The sequence below is a fragment of the Arvicanthis niloticus genome, unplaced genomic scaffold, assembly GCF_011762505.2.
Source record: "Arvicanthis niloticus isolate mArvNil1 unplaced genomic scaffold, mArvNil1.pat.X pat_scaffold_898_arrow_ctg1, whole genome shotgun sequence".
Lineage (NCBI taxonomy): Eukaryota > Metazoa > Chordata > Mammalia > Rodentia > Muridae > Arvicanthis > Arvicanthis niloticus.
Window position 1 is genome coordinate 31,300 of NW_023046473.1, and position 6,120 is coordinate 37,419.

Below are 6,120 nucleotides of genomic sequence, written 5' to 3' on the forward strand. Positions count from 1 at the left end.
CTCAGAAATCTCACAAGAAGTTTTTTGGTTAATTCTCTCTATGAAGTCTCACAAGTGAAACTCAGCCATGCAATATAAGGCAAACCAATACGTGCCTGTCATTTGCAAAAACTAGTGAGGCAGAGCAAAGTGAAGCTATGTTCAAACTCCCACTCTTTATGGAGTCATATTTATATTCTTTCTAATCATCATGTGTCTTTTCACATGCTTGCTATACTAAAATAATCTTTCACCTGTGTCTGCTTCAGAAAAAACACTCTTTCATGTGTCTGCTTTAGCACAGCATTCTTTAATTCTCTGCACAGCAAAATATCATTATAATCTGAGTCTTCAAAGAAACAGAAATCATGCTTTAAATTCTTTATTTTTCTTTTTTACTTTTGAAGTTCAAATGTGCTTTAATTTTTTAACATACTTTTATTGGATATTTTCTTTATTGACATTTCAAATGTAATTGCCTTCCTGGTTCGCCCCTGAAACTTCCTATCCTGATCCTCCCTCCCCTGCTTCTATGAGGGTGTTCCCCCATCCACCCAACCACTCCCGCTTCCCACCCTCTAATTTCCATATACTGGGGCATCAAGCCTTCATAGGACCAAGGGCCTCTCCTCCCATCAATGCCCATCAAGGCTGTCCTTGACTACATATGCAGCTGGAGCCATACGTAGTACACATACTTTATGTGTACTACTTTGTTGGAGGTTTAGTACCTGGGAGCTCTGAAGGAGTTTTGTAATTCCAAAGGAATAACAATAATATACTTTAAATTCTTAGTGGAGTACAATTTTGTGATATCTGCATATTGATTAAACCCATGCTCATACTTTTAATTGCTTAATAAGTATTAATAATCAGTTGTATCATTGCTCAGCTTGGAGCTAAGAAAATAGATATATTACATATTATGTGTAGTTTATTGTATGAAGTGAGTGAAGAGACTTTGGCCCCCTGAAGGGTGGTGAGCATGGCTCTGGAAGAAATTTTCTTTCTCTCCCATTCCCTGTGTCTTATTAAAAACTGTTAGATTAAATTGCTAAAAGGTAGCTATCAAGGTATATTAACTTATTGGCCACTTTCTTCTCCTAAGAGTAACAAGTTACAGTTATCAAAGTATTGGAGTCCAGCAATAAAATGTCCAATTAAAATGAAACAATTCATCCCAACACAGGGTTTCCCCTTTTCCCTTTATAAAACTGCCAATTGTCTGTAGGCAGCACATTGTCCCACTTTAGGGCAAATATCCCTTACACTTCTCTCTTTGCCACATTTCTTCCCTCCTATTTGTTACCTTCCCTTTCTCCTTTTCCTCTATCTCTTTGTACCCTATCTCTCTCCTCTGTCCCTCTGGGGAAGATAAATCTCCATTGTGCTGAGAATGAAGTCTTGGGGTGTCTTGAGCCTATACTTTTCCTTTTAGTGAAAGAAAAGCATTCTTTAGCACCATGATTATATATATATATTATATATATATATAATATATAATATATATATATATATGTGGTGTGTGTGTGTGTGTGTGTGCACGTGTGTGTATGTATTATATATTTGATGAATCAATGGGAAAACAAAGTTCTATGTCATAGAAATTTATCTCAAAGGCTAGTCTGTTTAGAAAATGAGAGAAAATTAATCTTAGTAAAGTTTTCTAACTCAAATTTAAAGTAGAGTTAAGTGATGAGCAGGCTAAAGTGATAGGGTATGATATCCAGTTAAAATACAACCAATTATAGATTTGAAATTATTTCAGTTATTTTTAACTCCAAGAAATCATAGCTTATAATACCAGGTTGGGTAGGTACACTTTTTCTGATTTCTAAAACAACTTCTTTATGCATTTACTCATATTCATTTCTAGATTGCTTTGGCATAATGATGCTTATGGTCTTGTTTCCAATTTGATTAAAGGTTTCTAAATGTAATATCCTAAGTTCACTTATTTCTATGCCATATGGAACAAAATAATGCCAACTACTAATAAGCACCTAAAATGTTCAGTTTATAAGAACAAAACATGTATTTCTTTCCTTGGAAGTTTTGTACGACCAAAGCAAATCTTCTGACATAAATCAAGTTTTTCAAACATGGCATTGAATTTATGGCATTATTAGTTTATATATTGTAGGTGAATATATTAATCAATATACTTCTGGGTAGGTTTATATATTTTACCCCCAGAGGAACAATGCCCTTTCTTTCATCAGAAAGAAAACAAGGCTATATAAGTGTTTTCCCCTTCTGTTCCTAAGAGTAATCATTTGTCTGCTCACATATTTTCCCCTTAAGTCTAGCATTGTAAACCTCTATTTAGTAAAAAAAAAAAAAAAAAAAAACCTTGATATTGGTGATATGGTGATACTGTATAATGTTCAACCTATAACACATTTCAGTTCTGCTTTCTGTAATATCTCCTGATAGTATACATATTGATTTGTACTGATTGATTTTGATTCATACTGTGACTGATATTGATTTGTAACATAATTAAATGGAAATATTTCAATAAAATCTCAATTTGAACATTTTATTAGAATGTGAATCTCAAAAATATTTAAGTAAGATAATCAAGTAGTATGATTGATATAAGTAATTGTGTTGCATTTATACTTAAGTAGTGAAGTAAATACAAGTCTCAAGGACACAGAGTTACATAGATAAGAATTTCTATCTGAGTCTGCTTTTTATTTTTTGTGTGACAATGATTTTAGAAAGTATATGATTTTTTATCTATAAAGTAAAGTAATGATGTGTTTTTTGAGAAAGGTTTGAGAGTGAAATATAATAATAAAACTATCTCCAGTTCCATTTGTCATTTAACATACCAGGATCATAATGAAAACTCAGTAATTGTTAGTATTCCAATCCAAACAAAGCTTACTTATCTTTAGCCCACAGTGACAAGTTGATATCTTCATTTTAATCAGTATTATAGTTTGTTGGGAGGAAACTTGCTTACACACTAAAGGCCTAAATAAGCCATAGGCCTAAGTTAGCCATAAATGCCTGCTAACCAAAGTCTTGGTCTCTGTGGAAAACACTGACCCTAGAACAGATAGCTATAGACCTTGTGGACTGGTAGCCTTGGTGGAAGGTAACAGCTTAGATAAAAACAAATGAATCATAGACAGAGTCATAGTGACATGTTCCCTGCTTCTTTACCCAGCCGAAACTCTGTTCTGGAAGATATCTGTACTCCCTCTGAAAACAACTATGCTTCTGTGTCATCCCCTTCCCCACATCCTGCCTCTATGTGTATATAACCCCCGTGTGAAAAAATTAGAATTATAGTTTGATCAGACTATATACAAGCCATCCTTCTTCATGTGCCCCTATCCTCCAATTATCTCTTCCAGGTTCCCGGGATCCTAGTTCACCGCCCCACAGGCTGGGGCAATAGTTTTATTGTAACTAGAATATTTCTTTAAAATTTAAAATAGCAAGAAATAAACATTTAAACATCAAAGCTTTAGAATCTCAACTTTGCAGTGGGAAAGCAAACAACATTTTGCAAGCATGAATCAAGGTGATGCTAAGACTCCTCATTCTCACATGACATTCCTGAATACCCTGAATGCCTGAGTTGTTTATCAGTGTAGTCTATGCTTAGAGTTTAGGTAATATATTTGCCAAAATGAAGTCATTGGTGTGTAGTTATTTTGGCTTTAAAAAGTATATGTCGCCTGTGCAAAAAAATATTCAGTACAGTTTAGCCTACTAGATATGTTTATTTCAAAGACAGAAGATTTCAAAGTTGTCAGTCTTGTCAGCTTATAAGCCTTGAAAGAGAAAAGTGGAACCATTTAGCTGACAGGATCAGGAAAAACAAATCTTGAGATCTTGAACTTGCAGAGTTTAGCTTCTCTATTGTATGTTCACCTGAAAAAGCTTTACAAATAAAAGTATGGTATCTTCTGACGTGGCAACTCACCTAAGAGGCTCAATCAATCATTGCAGGGTAGTGACAATGGTTTAGTGAGAAATAGAAAAAATTTGTGTTGCACTTGGCTTGTAGTACCTCTTTATTCACCCTTCTCATTCTACAATGTTTTCTTCCCATATCTTATCTGAACCATTCAGATTTGATTTTAGGAAAAAAATGAGTGCTTATTATTCATATGTCATTGTCAACTTCAATAAAGTTCATCCATGGATAATTTTAATTAAATGTAATATTGACATACATTCATTCATTTAAAAATATTGATTATGAAGTTAACTTCAGTCACTGTACTTGGATTGTAGATACAGCCCATGCTATTTTGAAGATTATAGTATGAATGTGGAAAGGGACATATTTTAGCCCTGTGACATACATACAGGTATATACTTTGATAATTCCAGTGAAGAATATTTGTCAAGTTCTGTATCAAAAAATTTAACAGAAAATTTAAGTTTGGGAGCCCACATTTCTCAGGCACAATCATGTAATTTGGAACTTGGAGTAAAGTTAGGAAATCATAAATCTGAAAGGACAGCAGGTAGAATTATGGATAAAGGGCTGAATAAAGTAGGGTCAAGAATTAGAAGATAAAATGTCCATAGAACTGAGCGGACTACCAGCAGCAGCTCTCCACCTAACTTTACCAAACCCAGATGAAGTGGGGCTACCAGGAGCTCTAACCAGGGGCAGTATCTCTGGTACGGAATCAGCAACACTCACCCCAAACAGGGAGTAACCAGGGCAGACAGGGACCCAGGAATTCACTCCTGGCCAGGAGCACTGGTACCTTCCAGTCTGGGCCTGAGCACTCAGCAGATCCCGGGAGATAACTCTGCACCCAATCTCACAGAACCCAGAGGAAGCAGGGCTCTCAAGAGCTCTAAGCCAGGCAGTATCTTAGGTAAGGAGGCAGCAACACTCACACTAAATAGAAAAAAACTGGGACCCCACTGGGACCCAGGAATTCACTCCTGGGTGGGTGTACCAGTTCCTTCCTGTCTGGGCCCAAGCATAGAGCAGATCCTAGGAGGCAGCTCTGTTCCCAACCTCACAAAACCCAGAGTGGCAGTGCTCTCCGGAGGTTCAGGTCAGGAGATAGCAATACTCTATCCAAACAGGGAGTAACCAAGAACCACAGGGACCCAGGAATTCACTCCTGGCCCAGAGGACTGGTTCTGTCCTGTTTCTGCCTGAATACTGAGCAGAGCTAGGACCTCAGCTCTAAACCCCCAGCAGCAACACTCATACCAAAAGTTCTGACACAACCAAGATAATAGGAAAGACAAGGCTCCAGTCAGAGGACAGCTCAGGGTAGCACCAAAGAGATCCAGATGGGGAAAGGCAAGCTCAAGAATACAAGCACCAGCAACCCAGAGTACTCGGCTTCATCAGAACCTAGTTCTCCCACATTAGAAAGTCCTGAATTAAACCATATCACCAGGAAAGCAAGAGTGAGATCTAAAATCACTTCTAATGATGATGATAGAGAACTTTAAGAAGGACATAAATAACACCCTCAAAGAAATTGAGGAGAACACAGATAAACATCTGAAAGCTCTTAAAGAGGAAACACAAAATTCCCTTAAAGAATTACAAGAGAACACAACTAAACAGGTGAAGGAATTGAACAAAAACATCCAGGACATAAAAATGGAAGTAGAGACAATTAAGAAATCACAAAGGGAGACTATCAGGGATATAGAAAAGCTGGGAAAGAAATCAGGAGTCATAGATGGAAGCATCACCAACAGAATGCAAGAGATAGAAGAGAGAATCTCAGGTGCAGAAGATACCATAGAAAATATTAACACAACTGTCAAGAAAACACAAATGCAAAAAGTTCTTAACACAACAACATCCAGGAAATTCAGGACACAATGAGAAGACCAAACCTAAGGATAATAAGTATAGAAGAGAGTGTGGATTCCCATTTTATAGAGCCAATAAATATCAACAAAATTATAGAAGAAAACTTCCTTAACCTAAAGAATGAGATGCCCATAATCATCCAAGAAGCCTACAGGATGCCAAATAGACTAGACCAGAAAAGAAATACCTCCCGTCACATAATAATCAAAACACAAAACGCACAAAACAAAAGAAAGAATTTTAAAAGCAGAAAGGGAAAAAGGCCAAGTAACATATAAAGGCAGACCTACCAGGAATTACACCAGAATTCTCAC